General features: G+C 39.5%; 1 pseudogene; it reads right to left on the reverse strand.

Moving 5' to 3' along the window:
• Positions 1–16,463: 16,463 nt before the first annotated feature.
• LOC123935234 lies at positions 16,464–17,481 on the reverse strand (annotated as a pseudogene).
• Between the last annotated feature and the right edge of the window lie 561 nt (positions 17,482–18,042).

The raw sequence follows: 18,042 nt of genomic DNA on the forward strand, positions 1-18,042 counted from the left end.
TCACAGAATATATGCTTGGAGGGACAGGGACAGGAGTTTACTCTTGGTTTTGCTTTAAAAAAAAAAAAAACCCACAGCAGTGCAAGTAGGGTCAGGAGGTGAAGGGGGCGGAGAGGATTCGTTAGTACAAAATGTCCAAGGCTCTGTAATCACAATCTAATCAAAGGATATTGGGTTTAGGGGAGGAAAAAGATGAAGGGGATTTTCCCCAAATGCATTGTCACCAATTGCAAAAAGACTTCCTTTGCAAAAGCCCCAAATGGTGACATATGAAGGTCAAGCTTCCTTACACAAGCAATCATAATATGTGTCCCTCAAGCTTTTGACCATGTTTGTCACTTAAATATAAGTACAGGAATTGGGCTCCTCTTCTCATTGATGTCCTTTTAGATCGCCATCATGTGGTCAAACTCTGTGTGGGCTCCCACTGTCTTCTGCCACATGGAGCCTCCATCATTTGAATAGAGTTTTCAGAATGGCATTAAAAGTATAGATTGCTCTAGGCAGTATAGACATTTTAACAATGTTTATTCTTCCAATCCAAGAGCATGGAACGGTCTTCCATCTTTTTGTGTCTTCTTCAATTTCTTTCATGAGTGTTCTGTAGTTCCTCGAGTACAGATCCTTTACCTCTTTGGTTAGGTTTATTCCCAGGTATCTTATGGTTCTTGGTGCTATCGTAAATGGAATCGATTCTCTAATTTCCCTTTCTGTATTTTCATTGTTAGTGTATAAGAAAGCCACTGATTTCTGTACATTGACTTTGTATCCTGCCACGTTACTGAATTGCTGTATGAGTTCTAGTAGTTTGGGGGTGGAGTCTTTGGGGTTTTCCATATAAAGAATCATGTCATCTGCGAAGAGAGAGAGTTTGACTTCTTCATCGCCAATTTGGATACCTTTTTTTTCTCTTTGTTGTCTGATAGGCGTTGCTAGGACTTCTAGTACGATGTTGAACAAGAGTGGTGAGAGTGGGCATCCTTGTCGTGTTCCTGATCTCAACGGGAAGGCTGCAAGCTTTTTCCCATTGAAGATGATATTTACTGTGGGTCTTTCATAGATAGATTTTATGAAGTTCAGGAATGTTCCCTCTATCCCTATACTTTGAAGCGTTTTCATCAGGAACGGATGCTGGATTTTGTCAAATGCTTTTTCTGCATCAATTGAGAGGACGATGTGGTTCTTCTCTCTTCTCTTCTTGATTTGTTCTATCAGATTGATTGATTTCCGAATGTTGAACCAACCTTGCAACCCAGGGATGAATCCCACCTGGTCATGGTGGATAATCTTTTTAATGTGCTGCTGGATCCTGTTTGCTAGGATCTTGTTGAGAATCTTTGCATCCATGTTTATCAGTGATATTGGTCTGAAATTCTCCTTTTTGGTAGGGTCTTTGCCTGGTTTGGGGATCAGGGTAATGCTGGCTTCATAAAAAGAGTCTGGAAGTTTTCCTTCTGCTTCGATTTTTTGGAACAGCTTCAGGAGAATTGGTGTTATTTCTTCTTTGAAAGTTTGGTAGAATTCCCCAGGGAATCCGTCAGGTCCTGGGCTCTTGTTTTTTGGGAGGTTTTTGATCACTGCTTCAATCTCATTACTAGATATGAATAGAGTTTTCACCACCTACAGGTACTGCTTCTGCTTGCCTGGCTGGCCTTAGCTGTCAGCCTTTGCTTTACACATTTTGGGGCTCTGGTTTTTTTTTTTAATTTTTTTAAAAAAGATGCATTTATTTATTTTAGAGAGCAGGAGCAAGCCAGCAGGGGGAGGGACAGAGGGAGAGGAAGCCGGAGGGCAGGGGACTCCGCAATGAGTGGTGCTCCTTTATTTTTTAATTTTTTTTTTTAAGATTGTGTTTATTGGAGAGAGAGAGAAAATGCACTAGAAACGGGGAAGGGCAGAGGGAGAAGAGAAGCGGACTCCCCGCTGAACAGGGAGCCTGACACTGGGCTGGATCCCAGGACCCACCAAGCCACCCAGGTGCCTTGTGGTGCTCCTTTATTAATCCTCCTACCCCAGGCTCCACCTCAGGGCTGGAGATCATGACTTGAACTGAAAGCAAGAGTCTGACACTTAACCTACTGAGCCACCCCGGTGCCCCTCTCAGGTTCTGTTTTTAGCTGCATGTATGTTTACAATTGTTATAACTTCCCTATGATTGACCTTTTTTAGTTATAAAACAATTCCCTTTATTTATAGTAGTATTTTTTTTCTTTAAAATCTTTTCTCCTGGGACGCATGGGTGGCTGAGTCTGTTAAGCTTCTGCCTTTGGCTTGGGTCATGATCCCAGAGTTCTGGAATGGAACTGCACATCAGGCTCTCTGCTAAGCAGGGAGCCTGCTTCTCCCTCTACCTCCGCCAGCCGCTCCGTCTGCTTGTGCTCTCTCTGTCTTTCTCTCTCTGTCAAAGAAATAGATAAAATCTTTTTTTTTTTAAATAGAGTCTTTTCCCCCTGATATTAGCATAGCCACCACAGCTTTTTAGGATTACTGCTTGCATGATGCAGGTTTTACCATCCTTTTTCTTTTAACCTATTTGTACCTTCAAATCTGAACTGTGTCTCTTGTAGACAGCATGTGACTGGATCTCTCTCTTTTTTATTCAGTCTCACAATCTCTGATGCTTGATCGGATTGTCCAGTCCACTCACATCTGATGTTATTATTGATACGGATGAATGTCTGCATTTTGCCTTTTGTTTTTTATATGTCTCAAAACTTTTTTATTTCTTCATTCCTGCTTTAATAATGCTGCTTAATTCCTGTTTCTTTATTCTTGCTTGGTTTTTCCTCAAGCAAGCATTTTCTAGTGTTATTTAATTATTTTTAAAGTTATTTATTGATTCTCTCTCTTGGCCATACCATAGTGTTTTATCTTACCAGAACCTACCCCAGGTTTATATTCATTCCTGGGATATATTGGAATGTTACTTTTATGAAGCTCTATTCCTTCTTTCACCTTTTTGTGATATTATTGTTATACATATTTTAGTACATGCTTGTTACAAACATTTCTTGTTATAGTAACTTATATAAGCAATGTATGAATGTATGTCTACTAAGGAAGTTGAGAAAAGTGAGCAAGTATATATTTACAGTTATTAAGCCATGTGTAGTTCTATTCATTTCTTCCTGTGGGTTTGAACTACCATCTTAGGTCATTTGCTTAGTCAAATACAACTCTGCTCCCACTGACCTCCTTTGTGCTGTTATTGTCAAATGTATTACATTTCTGATATTAGATGCCTAGCCAACTGATTATATGCATATTGACTTATAAAACCGCTTTTTACTTATTTTTTAAATTAAAAAAATTTTAAAGATTTTATTTATTTAGTTGAGAGAGAGAGAGAGTTAGAGAGAGCATGAGTGGGAAGAGGGAGAAGCAGGCTACACAGGACTGGATCTCAGGACTCCGGGATCATGACCTGGGCTGAACACAGATGCTTAACCCACTGAGCCACCCCTCAAACTGCTTTTTAAAACAGAGAAGAAAAAATATGCATTTATACTTTGTTCTATAAGTATATAATTACCTTTAACAGTGTTTTTTTTTTTTTAAATGGGTATTTAAATTCACATCTAGGCTTGCTTCCTTTTGGCCTGAAGAAATTCCTTACAAAGAGGCTGCCAGCATGTGAATTCTCTCAGATTTGTTTATCTGGGAGTTTTTATTTTGCTTTTGTTTTTGAAAGGTAGTTTTACAGGATAGAAGATTTTTAGTTGACTTTTTGTGTTTTCTGTTCAGCAGTTTGAATATATCATCCCATATGATATATTCTGGACTCCTCGTTGTTTTTTTTTTCCCTAATAAGACATGGGCTATGAATCTTAGTGAGTTTACCTTGTAAGTGATGATTTCTCTTATTGCTCTCAAGATGTTCTCTTTGATGTCAGCCCTCAGCATTTTTACTATGATGTGTCAGGGTACAGATCTCTTCCTATGGATAGTACTTGGAATTCTTTGACCTTCCTGCATGTGTAGATTAACATTTTTCGAAAATTTTAGTCATGATTTCTTTGAATATTTTTTCTACTCCCTTTTTTGGCCTCTCCTTTTGGTCATCTTATTACTTGTAGGTTGGTGCCTTTAAAGGTATCTCACGCTTTTAAGACACTCTGTTCATTTTACTTCATTCTTTTTTCTCTCTGTTCTCAGCATTGCGTAATCTGTTCTCAATGTTGTGTTTCCTTCCGCCAACTCCCATCTATAATTGAGCCCCTGTAGTAAACCTTTGGTTTGGTCAATGTCCTTTTAACTCCAAATTATCCATCGGGTTCTTTTTGTAACTTGTATCTCTTTATGGATGGTCTCTGTTTCATGAGAAATGTCATCATAGCTTCTTTTGCTTCTTTAAGCATGATTTCCTTCATTCTCAGAACATATTAGTATTGGCTGATTTGAAGACTTTTTTTTTTTTTTCTGTTAAATCCAATATAGTGGCCCTTTCACAGGCAGTTTCTATTGCTTGTCTTTGTTCCTGTAACTGAGTCACATGTTCCTGCTTCTTTGAATATCCCCGTTGTTTTTTTGTTTTGTTTTGTTTTTAAGATATTGGGCAGTCAGGTAGTATTTTGTAGCACTCTGCATTCAGATCCCCTTTCTACCCCTCCTCCCTGGTGCTTGTCTTTGTTGTTATTTGCTTATTTAATTGTCTAGTGTTGTGGCTATTTTAGTTAAGTCTGTTTACCCCGAAGTATGCAGCCTTCATTGTGACTTCCCAGTCAGTGGAGATTTGGGTGGACTTAGACACACTCACTCTGCAATGACAGGCATTTCCGCAGGGCTCTCTTTGTCTCCTCCTCTGATCTCTCTGCAAAGCTGTCTACCTCATTAGTTGTGACACTCACCTGTTGGGCTCCACTAATTGCCCATTTATTTTTTAATTGTTTTCAACAATGCCCTGGTTGCATAAATTGTGCCACACTCTGATCTGATTCAATTCAGGTGGGAATATTCTTTAGCCGCCTCTTCCCCGAGAGGCCTCTTCTTAGCTGCCTCTGTCCCTGGTTCTCTCTGGTGAAATCGTTGGCCTATGGTTTTGTTCCTTGTTCTTCATTTGGAGGAGCCATTGTTTTTGAAAGCTCTCTTAGACCTGAATTTTCCCACACTCTGTTTCAAATAAACAGAGAGCTTTGGGGGAAAGCTTAGGAGCTCTTTTCCTTCTGGGCTGCTTCTCCTCCTTGGGAAAGGTTTTGGAGCCACTGTTCTGGCCCCTGGGTGGGGCAGTAGCCTCTGGTCTTTTAGGCTTACTGCTTGTATTTGGAACCTCTGTCCTGTGGTCAGACTGGGGCAAGGGCTACCAGGACTGCACTATTCTCAGCGTGCTGTGGCCCGTGTAACACCTCAGTCCTCTGAGTGGGGCCTGTTTGGAGAATAAAAGCTTCTCACCTCTTGGCCTCACGCATTAAGAATTTTAGCCTCGGGGCACCTGGGTGGCTCAGTGGTTTAAAGCCTCTGCCTTCAGCTCAGGTCATGATCTCAGGGTCCTGGGATCAAGCCTCACATTGGGCTCTCTGCTCAGCAGGGAGTCTGATTCCCCTCTCTCTCTGCCTGCCTCTCTGCCTACTTGTGATCTCTCTCTCTCTGTCAAATAAATAAATAAAATTTAAAAAAAAAAGAATTTTAGCCTCTTCAGTTTGGAATTGGAGGATGACAAATACTGGTGGCCTGCCCTTCCTGTTGAGCTATGGGTAACTAATAACTGGGAGCTGAGGGGAGAGTGAGATACCTGCCTGGAAGGGTCTAACATCAAACTGAACTGGAGAGGTAGGAGGGAAGGAGCAGAGCACGGTTCCAATGCCAGACTCTCGCTGTTCTTACTTAGATTATTAGATTTTTTTTTTCACTAAATGTTTCCTTATTTGCCGTGTGTTCTTAGGACACTTTCCAGAGACATTTAATAGTTATTTTAAAAATAGTTTTTACCGATTTTGCTTGTTTCTCTGGGGAGTGGGTCTGTGAAGTTTCTTAAGCTATCATCTTCTAGGGGGGACTCTGTTACCTCTTCCCCCCCTTGATCATGGTTTCTTTTATCATACAGATAGTCCAGCCTGCATATTTTTACATATTCCACATTTTGTATTATTTAAAGAAGGTCTTTCCTACCCAATATTCTAAAAACAAACTGAATGTTTCTTCTAATGCCTTTAAGGTTTTTTTTTTTTTTTTTCATGGTAAGCACATTTAATCAATTGGGATGTTTTTGTATGTGCGTGAATGCTTTGTTACAAGGATGTTTTTATCTATATCTATTTTCTGTAGAGAGTGAGGATGGGGAGGGGCAGGGAGAGAGCCAGGGAGAGAGAATTTTAAGCAGGCTCCATACCCAGTGTGGAACCAAGTGATAGAAATATAAACAACGTTTGTATTTTTCTAAATGGATAGCCACAAATGTCTCAGGTCTCAATTGCAACCTGTCTCCGTGGACTTGAAATGGCAGCCTTATTGTGAATTCAACTCTCATATATGCATGGAAGATTTGGTTACATTGACCTGTTGGTCTATTTCTGCATCAGTATCCCACTGGTTTGTTTGTTTGTTTTTTTACGATTTATTTATTTAACAGAGAGAGAGGGAGATTACAAGTAGGCAGAGCAGCAGCCAGAGAAGGGAGAAAGCAGGCTCCCTGCCAAGCAGAGAGCCCGATACAGGGCTCGATCCCAGGACCCTGAGATCATGACCTGAGCCGAAGGCAGAGGCTTAACCCACTGAGCCACCCAGGCGCCCCAGTATCCCACTGTTTTAATGACTGTGCTATCCATTTTCTAAATTGAGATTTATTCTTGTCAGGTTTGGGAATCAGGGGTATGCTAAACTAGAAAAATAATTTAGGTGGCCCTCACAATTTTTAGTGCAATGAGACAATTTATAAAATGCGGTAATTATCTGTCTAATAATCAGCTCTACTATAATCAGCTGCGGTATTATCTATTCTAGTTTCTTTTTAGGAGTCTTTTTTCTTTCCTAATAACAGTCTCTTGATGGATTCTTGCTGTATTCAGGTTTATTTTCCTTGGCCAATTGCAATAATTATGTTTTTAGAATTTACTGGTATCAGTTTGTACAAACGTCCTTACATTTTGTTTAAATAACCGCAAAATCTCCCTTCTAATTCCTGATAGTGTTCAATTCTATCTCTGCTCTTGTTTTTTGTCACATTTGCCAGGTATGTTTCTACTTCATTGTCTTTTCAAAGAACCAGATATTGGTTGAATAGATTGCTATTTTATTTTTATTAATTTCCGTTTTATGTTTACTAATGCTCTCCTCTTTGTAGTTATTTTGTTGGTGTCTTCGAGCTTCCTAATTCGAATAACTTTTTCATGTATATTCCTTTGCAGTCAATGTGTTTAAGGCTGTAAAGTTTACTCTGAGTACTCTTGGTATTAATGCACAGGATTTGTTGGTTTTGGTTTACTACGTTTTATGTACTTCTATATTTACCAAAAAATTGAGTATAATTGGCAGACGATATTACATTCGTTTCAGCTGTACGACCTAGTGATTCAGCAAGTTTAAACCTCGTGCTGTGCTCGCCACATGTGTAGCTCCCATCTGTCACCACACAACGCTATTGCAATATCATTGGCAAGATTCCCTATGCGGCATCTTTTATTCCCGTGACTTACGCATTCCATAACTGGAAGCCTGTGTTGTAGTTTTAGTGTGTAATTGCTGCTTTGGATTTCTATTCACCTGAGAATTTTCTTGGAAAGGTGTTTGCATCTGCTCAGGTAGATAGCCCTTCTTCTTCCAATGAAATCTATCTTTTGTTGTTGGTTTTTTATTGTATTGTAATGTACGGAATGCCTGCTGCTTGACATTCATTAAGATTTCTTTTGTGATCTAATACATATCTCATTTGTATTTTTGTCTCTATTTGAATAAGAAGCATATAAATTTTCTTATTCAAATTTTCTGCATTTAAATTTTGTTTCTACCTGATCTGTCACTTTCTGAGATATCTGTTAAAGGTTGCACTATGATGGTAGATGGAATTCATCTCTCAGCTGACTAAATTTTACATGCAGATGCATATCGATTGTTTTCTCTAGCCTCAGTTGGAAGTATTTGTTGGCTTTGGGAAATGGGAGAAAGGTATTCAGTGGTAGTGTGGGAGAGGTAATTTTCTAAATTTAATTCTTTTTATGATTCTACTCCTGGCAGCTTATATTGAATATAATATGATACACACATGCCTATGAAAACATACTAGCAGATTGCTACCCCGATAATAAGGCTGGGGGGTGACCTTTGCTTCCTCTTTTATAAAACCACTCTGTTTGAGTTCTTTTAAAAAATGCGTGTTTATAAGAATAATATAATAATATATGATACTAATGTATTATAATGTGATAATAATACTATTTAAGAAGTAATGGGAAAGAGAAGCAATTCCGGAATGATGTGAGGAGCTCCACAGATGATTTTCCAGAGGGGGTAAAAAAAAATCAAACTGGTGAACATTATAAAACAATCATTTAAAATGCCTAGCAATTGTTCGAAGTGTATATAGCAAATGGAGAAACATTAATTCAGGCAAACGTAGTAAATCTCGGTAAGAACAGTGAGAGACTGTGGCCTTTGAGCCACACGTTTTCTCTTCACCTCCTCCCCTGGCTCAGTATGATGGAAGCTCTGCCCTGGGCAGTTGTAGCTGAGAAGGTGGAACTCCTGCTCCTGCCTGCCCCCCTCCCACACCCCCCACTCCGGAGCTATTTCTCTATGGGAGAGGCAGGCTGCCAGAATTTCTTCTCCTCATTCTCAGCACTACGTTTCAGAAATTCTGTTCCAGGCAAGCGCAGGTGAGAGATCTGCTGCTCCCTTACCCAACCTGGCCCTGATTCATAGGACAAAGAGAGACTCCAGGTGTGACAGGCTGAGACTATGGGGCCCTCATCACCCTTGCCCCACCTCGCTTATGGGATAGAATTTCCACACCGGGAAAGTAAAGCTGACATGCCCGAGAGCTACTAGACGGGCCTAGAGTACTGTTTGTAGAGCACGGGTATCACTCTGAGGGAAGAGAGCCACGGTCCCCACTACTAGTTCTGGGGCAGCAGGAGTGCTGCCCAAGAGGAAAGGCAGGCTATAACTACAGAGACCCCTGTAGCTCTCTCTAAGGGAGACTGCCTTGAAGGGGACTGAGTTTATTTGGAAAAGCACGGGAAAGTACAGGCCTAAGGGTACTGTTGATCAGAATGGAGATCTCGGTAGTGAGCATTTAAGAGGCAGCTGGTAGCTCTGTGAATGTAACAAGCCAAACGATAGGGCGTTTGGAAGTTTGACAGAGAGGAGGAGGGAAAGAGATACCTAAGAAGAGTCTTCCTAGAGTTGGAGCACCCATCAAGGAGTGACCTGAAAGGTTACCCCTGCAAAGAGTTCCAAAGTTAATAGCAACGGACTGGGGCTTCGTTTATTGCCCAGGGAGGGTATTGTCAACAAAAGGAAAGCAACCAGCTGGAAATTAATGGAGGCTAAGAGCTGGAATTGAAACCCATAGAGGCAGTCTATCCATAAGCTTAATGAAACTATCAGGAAAAGAGACGGTGAAAAACCTCCTGGCCCAAACAACAGTCACCCATGAGGGAGAAGGGGAGTCAGGGAGACTGTGGGCGTGCATGCCCAAGGTTGTGCCCTTTCAGTGGTGACATCAGAAGCTGCACATTGCAGGGAAATAGACTTCACTCATCTTGTCCAGCCATATCACTACACAAATAAATGGGCAAACAAGAAGTCCAAGGAGATCAACACCAGAGCTGCTACAATATAGTACCTAAATCCCCCAGTTTTCAACAAAAATCGTTAAGACCTAAAAAGAAATAGGGAAGTGTGACCTATGCACTGGGTAGAAGTAAAATCAGGCAACAAAAACTGCTTGTGGGAGGTCCCAGAATTGGATCCAGCGGAAAGAGACCTCAAAGCACATATAATAAATATGGTCAAATAACTAAGGGAAACTATGCTTAAAGGAATAAAGGAAGGTGTGATGACACTGTCTCCAAATAGAGACTATCCAGAAAGATAAAGTGTAAAATGAAACCAAATGGGGGAACTTCTGGATTTGAAGAGAACTTGAAGTGAACTTGAAGAGAGACTGGTAGAGATCAGGCAATCCTAAAATCAGAAAAAAACAAGTCGAAAGAAAAATTAATAGAGCCTTAGAGAAATGTGCATTCAATATTACGTGTCCACCAAACATATGAACATACATGTAATGGAGTGTACTAAAAGGGAGTACACCAATAAAGGAACATAAAAAATATTCAAAGAATGTGTGGCTGAAAATTTTCTAAATTTGGTGAAAACTAATATGGGCATCTACGAAGCTCAATGTGTTCTAAGTAGGAAAAAAATCCAAAGGGATTCATACCCAGATTATGTACCACATCAGAGTAAAGTTTTTGAAAACCAAACACAAACTCTTGAAAGCGGCAGGACAAAAATGACTCATACAAAGGACCTGCAAAAAGATTAGCCAATTCGCAGAATGGTCTTCATCAGAAATAGTGGCAGACAGAGGCGCTGCGGTAATATATTCAATGTGCCGAAAGGAAAAAAAGAAATCTCGAGCCAAAAACATGGATATATAGATATATACACGTACACACACACATACACACACACACACACACACACACACACACATTTATTAAGAGCAAGAGCTACCCTGATATGAGGAATTTGAGAGGCAGGACAGGGGTTCGTGGGTGGAAGAGAGGGCAAAATGATACAAGATGGGACCAGGGTGGGGAGAGACAAACCATAAGAGACTCTTAACCTCAGGAAACAAACTGAGGGTTGCTGGAGGGGAGGGAAGGGACGGGGTGGCTGGGTTATGGACATTGGGGAGGGTATGTGCTATGGTGAGTGCTCTGAATTGTGTAAGACTGATGAGTCACAGACCTGTACCCCTGAAACAAATAATACATTATATGTTAATAAAGAGAGAGAGAGAGAGAGAGCGCGCGCTACCTTTCACGAATGTAGCTTAAATATATTCCAGATGAATGAAAATTGAGAGAATTTGTTGCTAGCAGGCCCACATTACAAAAAATACTAAAGAAAGTTCTTTGGGTAGAAGGTAAATGACACTAGAGAGTAACTTGAATTTGCTTGAAGAAAAGTGTCAGTAAAGGTAATTATTGTAGGCAATAATAAATGAGTACAAATTAAATATATCTTCCTGCTCTGAAAAGACTTTTAAAAGAATTACATGAAAGAACCTATGTATAATTTTATTTATAGGCCAATAGCATAAAGATCTGTAATGTAATTGACAAGAAAAACATGAAGGATGTGGGTGAGAGCAAAGCTAGATGGCAGTAAGGTTAATAACACCAGATGTTAACTTGAATCCACAGGAGCAAGCCGAGAGAACCAGAAATGGAAAATACAACAAACTCTATAAAATAAAGACTTACACTCCTTCTCTCAGCTTTTAAAGAATCTATTTAAGTTTATTGAAATATATTTGACACATACCATAACGTAAGTTTACGGTGGACAACATGTTGATTTTATGCGTTTATTTATAGCCATGTGATTGCCGTTGTAGTATTAGCTAATACCTCTATCGTGGCACATAATCTCTCAGCTTTTTTTTTAAGTCATATGATTATATGATTTAATATATTTTATATGATTTAATGATTATACACGGGCAGAAAGGCACTCCCAGTGACTGTTCCCTCCAGCTCAGTAGAGTGAGTAGGCGCAAACACCCACCTCTCAAGTTACGGGCTGTATCTAACATCCCAACTTTCCTGGCTGTAGCCTTAAGGTCACGTCTTCCAATTAGCCTGCCTTAGGCATTTGAAGAGACAAAAATCTGTTAGAATGAATAAAATCAGCAAGGTTGTAGGATACAAAATCAATAAACAAAAATCAGTTATGTTCCTATACACCGACAATGAACTATCAGAGCAAAGAAATTCTCACCAAAGGCAGTAAAGTCATTAGGAATAAATGTAACCAAGGAGGTGAAGGAGCCCTATGCAGAAAAGTATAAAACACAGATGAAAAACTTGAAGACACAAATAAATGGAAAGAATGTCTTTGTTTAGCGTGGCCCTGGTGAACTTGGGAATGCTGATAAAGATTCCCAGGCCCCACTCTTAGCCTATGAAATAGGATGTTTGCTGATGGACCCAGGAAACTGTTTTTAGAAGCTCCGCAGGAGTCCTACCTAATGCAGCTAGTCCAAGGGCTTTCATTTGAGAACTACTGGACCTTTTTCTCATTTTTTGCCAGTCTATATCTTCTCTCTGGCTTATATTCTGGCACTTATAACACTTGATTATATTTGTTTACTACTTTGTATTTCCAGTATTATTATGATAAGCTTCTTGCCTGGAGACTAGTAGGAACCTGAATGTTCTCACATGGGCTCTGCCTTTCCTTTGGTCTTTCTATTTGAATATTTTCTCTTCTTCCTATCTTGTTTCTGCTTACACGTTGGGTGGGACTGATCTGGCAGTATTTCATTCCCAGCCTGACCAGCTGTATATTTTCTTTCTCCGTACAGGATTTCCCATTTCTCAACCTCAGCTGATCTGCCTGCAAGAAAGTGGGGAAATGCCATGGGTCCCAGATTTAAGGGAAATTCAGGATGAAGAAGACCAAAGCACTTGACTGAGCGAGTGAAGAAATTATGAAACAGTACATTTTCCAGTTTTGTGTGTGTGTGTGTGTGTGTGTGTGTGTGTGTGTGCAGATCCCTTTTTATTAACACCGGTGCTTATCTGGGGGACTCCTTTCGGTTTTGTTGTTGTTTTATGAAACCTGAAGTGTTTCTTCAGTTTTGGAAATATTTCTTATATCGTAAACGTCTCATCTCCATTTTCCCTGTCCTGTTCTTCCGAACCACCTTCAAATTTCTTGCCTTTTATATTTCTCATTTTATTTTCTTCAGTTGTACATTGTGAGACTCTTTGGTTCAACATCATGATCTTCAGCTCCTTCCTGACTGCTATCCATTCCATCTACTGAAGTTTCTTTTTCTGCAGAGGAAAAAAAAAAAAAAAAAGGAGGCTGGATGACGTAATGAGAGGAACAGAGGCTATGTGGAGAACAGCAACTGATGTGACCCAGGCTTGGAATGTCAAGGAAAGGCAGAGGAAGGTGGCAGGTGCTGTGTCAAGAAATGGTTTAAAGCTTTAGGGAATATGGTTATTTCAGCTGAGTCTTAGCAATGAGTTGGATGTCTGCAGACAAAGGTGGGAGAGGAAGAGCATGACACATGGCAGTAGCAGCATAAGCTGTGCTCCTGTGATAAGACAGTGAGGCGTGTGGGCACGAGATGGCACAGCCAATAGGGTATCTACAGTGTGGACTGGATCTGTGACTGGGAGAACTATTCCAGGCCATTCATAGGTCAGGCTGAGTAGGAATATGGAGGCTGATGCTTCAAAGATGCTGCCAAACTGAAGGAATTTCTGGGAACGTATTACCAAAAATCTCCATTCATCTTCCATTCTCTCTCTTTTTCTAGGCCTTTTTGTGTTTGGACTTACTTCCTTGTGAGGTAGGACAGGCCAGCACACTCTGGGATGGAAGTGAGTGTTAGGTCAATATCACAAACAACTCAGTATTTTTTTTTAATTGAGAGACTTACTTTTTAGAATAGTTTTAAGTTGACAGAAATATTGAGTAGATAGCATAGAGGATTCTCATGTTATAGCCCCCCCATCACAGTTTTCCCCATTATTAAGATACTGTGTTAGTGTGATACATTTATTATAATTAATAAACTACTACTAACACATTATTATTAACTAAGCCCATAGTTTACATTGACATTCAGTCTTTGTGTTGTACATTCAATGGGCTTTGAAAACACATAAAGTCATGTATCCACCATCACAGTATCAAACGGAATAGTTTCATTATCCTAAAACTCCTCTGTGCTTCACCTACTCATCCCTTGGCTACCAGCTCCCACTACAGTGGACCACGGCTAGCCACTGATTGTTTCGCCTTTTCCAGAATATCATATGGGTGGAATCAGGCAGTTGTAGCCTTTTCAACTGGCTTCTTTTGCTTACCAAAATGCATTGATGGTCCCTATGTCTTTTCATGTCCTGATAGCTCATGACTTTTTAATCCCTGAATAATAGTCTATTGCATGGAATAGCACACTTCGCTTATCCATTCATCTATAGAATGGCATCTTAATTGCTTACTAGTTTTAACAGTTAGAAAGCTGCACATTTGTGTGTAGATTTTTGTGTTGACATAAGTTTTCTTTTTTATTAACTGCTTTATTGAGGTTATGATTGACATACAAAAAGCTGTAGATATTTAACATATACAACTTGATGTGTTTGGAGGTAAGTACATACCTCTGAAACTATTATTACAAGTCAGCGCCATAAACTTGTCCATCACCTTCAAAAATTTCCTCCTGCCGCTGGAACCCAGGTTTGACTACAAAGGTTGAATTCTTTTTATTTTTTTTTTTAATTTTTAAATTTTTTATTTAAGTTCCAGTTAGTTAACATACAGTGCAATATGGATTCAGGAGTGAAATTCAGTAATTCTTCACTTATATGCAATACCCAGTGCTCATCGTAAGAAGTGCCCTCCTTCATCCCCATCATCTATTTAACCCATTCCCCCCCACCTTCCTTCATCAACCCACAGTTTGTTCTCAATCATTAAAAGTCTCTTATGGTTTGTTTCCCCCCACCTCCTGTTTTCCCCCTTCCCATTTGTTCATCTATTTTGATTCTTAAATTCCACGAGTGAGTGAAGTCACGTGGTATTTTTCTTTCTGTGACTGTCTTATTTTGCTGAGCATAATATACTCTGGCTCCATCCACATCGTTGCAAATGGCAAGATTTCATTCTGATACAAGTTTTCAGTCAGTTTGGCGTATACCTAGGAGTGTGATTTCTGTATGATAAAACTATGTTTACATTTGTAAGGAACTATCAAAATGTTTTCCAAAGTGGCTGTGCCATTTTGCATGTCCTCCAGCAATGATTGAGAGTTCCTGTTTCCTGGCATCCCTAGCAGCATTTTGTCTATCAGGTTTGTTTGTTTGTTTGTTTGTTTGTTTTATAGTACAAGATATTTTTACTGCACATGACCAACAGCACAAATACAGTAACTATAATACTCAAATCTTAGTATATTTTTAAATATATTAGATGTGCACAACGATAAAATAACCTCCTACTTTACAGATGCACTTTTCACTCTATCAAATACAAGGCTCACATGAGACCACAACAAACCTCTGTTCAAGTGCCCAGGGACAAGACTAAGTAGTCAATTAACCTTTTAAAATATCTATGAACCAGAATAATTTTCTTTGAGTTTCATAAGCCAAAGACTATTAAGGAATATTTTAAGACTGAATCGAATCTGGTGGCAAAGAAATTAAGAAATTTGGGGAAAAAACATAGTTCAATATTAACAATAAAGTATATCTGCCAGGTTCTAGGTTTTCCTTGGCACAACCATGAAGTATGAACATCTGTAAAACATGAATATTGAATTCGGTACAATTTTACAGTGTATCTAATTATAGTAGAATAGTAGATAGCTGATGAGAATGCTTTTTTGAAACAGCTTCTTGAATCCAAACAAATACTGTAATGCAGGGTCTTAGAATATATATTAACTATAGAAATGCCCACAATTAGAAATGATATCTGGCAATATGGTAATTGAAATGGTATGGCAATGTGAAATGTTAAAAGGAATGATAATGTAAAATATGAAAACGATGATGGGATCATTTTTACTTTAAAACCTAAAGTACTTTATGTATGTTATAATTAGGAATTGTTACCTCCAAAATATTTATTCTTTTTTTTTTTTTTTTTAAAGATTTTATTTATTTATTTGACAGAGAGAGAGCTCACAAGTAGGAAGAGAGGCAGGCAGAGAGAGAGGAGGAAGCAGTCTCCCTGCAGAGCAGAGAGCCCGATGCGGGGCTCGATCCCAGGACCCTGAGATCATGACCTGAGCCGAAGGCAGCGGCTTAATCCACTGAGCCACCCAGGCGCCCCAAAATATTTATTCTTTCAATGCTTATTTTTTAATTGCCCATATTTGACAGATACTCTGCTAGGTGCTATGTGTACACTGACGAGTAAAACTAGGTTCTCTGCAAAGAAAAATACCTTGGTCTAGGAAGTACCCATTATAGACTTACAAATTTAATTAAATACGGCTTTGGGAACTAAGGAGAAAATCTTTTCCAAAAAGTTACCTCTCTAATTAAGAATGCTATGCACATAGTCAATTTTAGAAGGCTCATACATACTTGGAAACTCTAAATTGCTAACTATTGCAATTGATGTGATTGATACCTTGGCTCATCGACTGCCTGTGTGTTTTTCCCCAAAGCACATTCTTACACACACAATTTTTTAAAACAATGAAATATTTCCTCTGTTCTCTCATACTCAGTCTTAGTAAATAAAATACACAACAAACTGCAATTTTTTTAATCTGGATATCAAAGAATTTAAACCGAACATTTTACACAGGCGAAACAAACATCCTAAGTTTATAACACCGTCAGTGTGTCAGGAAGTATAGGGAGAAGCAGTTGTGACTACGTGGTGCTGCTGCAATTACTCTTCATCGTCTCTTTGAAGTGGTATCACCTGAATTTCTTTGGCTATCCTTTCTGCTAAGGTTTTATCATTCGCAGCAATTATTCTTCGTGACATCAAGTCAAATGGCCCACCTGTCACGTCCAATAGTACTCCACCAGCTTCAGTAACAATAATGCCAGCTCCGGCCATATCCCAGCAGTGAATTCCCATTTCATAATAGGCATCTGCAGCTCCAGCTGCCACAAGGCACATATTAACAGCTGCTGTTCCAACACCTCGGATCCCATGAATAGGAATGCACAAAAGCTTTTCCAGATTAGAAAGAACAATTCTTACAGTCTCTGGTGTTCTGGAAGAGCCAAACTCTGTCTCCAAAAGTGATCTGGTAATATCTTCCTGTTGTGAAACCTGTAATTTTTGACCATTACAAAAGGCTCCCTTTCCTTTCCTGCCAGTATACATCTTATCCTCCAGGCAACTGTATACCACTCCAAATTCCATCTTTTTATTTACAGTGAAGCCAACTGAAACAGCTACAAAAGGAAATCTATGTACAAAATTCGTTGTTCCGTCAATAGGGTCAATGATTCATGTAGGGCCGTCAGTTAAGACACTTTTTTCCCCAGCTGCCACAGATTCCTCACCAATGAAACTGTGAGATGGATACTTTTCTTTTATGGAAGAGATAAGCATTTTTTCAATTTTTTGGTCAGTAGCGGTTACCAAATCAGCTGGAGAACTTTTAATCATGACATTCATTTCACCTTTTATGGCTTCACGAACCACCTCTCCAGCTTGTCTTGCTAGGTTACTGCATAATCCATGCATTCCTGCCAAGGATCAGCCATCTTCTCAACTTGGGGGCCGTCAGACCCACTAAGCTGCCCGCGGGATCTGCCGCGGAGCTCTTCCTGAGAGCGTTTGTTTGTTTGTTTATTTGTTTTTTAATTTTAGCCACTCTAGTAGATGTATAGGGGTATGTCATTGTTGTTTTAACTTTCAGTCCCCTCATGACATATATGATGTTGCATACTCATATATTTTTTAAATATTTTATTTATTTGACAGACAGAAATCACAACTAGGCAGAGAAGCAGGCAGAGAGAGAGGAGGAAGCAGGCTCCCCGCGGAGCAGAGAGCCCGATGTGGGGCTCGATCCCAGGACCCTGAGATCATGACCTGAGCCGAAGGCAGAGGCTTTAACCCACTGAGCCACCCAGGCGCCCCAGCATACTCATATTTTTGTTCGCCTTTTCTATACTTCCTTTGGTGAGGTATATTTTTGGATCATTTCCCCATTTTTAAACTACATTATTTGTTTTCTTAATGTTTGGATTTCAAAAGCCTTTGTGTATTTGGAAATAAGTCCTTTGTCAGATATGATTTGTAAATATTTTTTTACCACTCTGTATCTTGTCTTTACATTGTCTTAACAGGGTCCTTCACGAAACAGAAGTTTTTAATTTT

This window comes from Meles meles, chromosome X (genome assembly GCF_922984935.1).
Source record: "Meles meles chromosome X, mMelMel3.1 paternal haplotype, whole genome shotgun sequence".
Taxonomy (NCBI): domain Eukaryota; kingdom Metazoa; phylum Chordata; class Mammalia; order Carnivora; family Mustelidae; genus Meles; species Meles meles.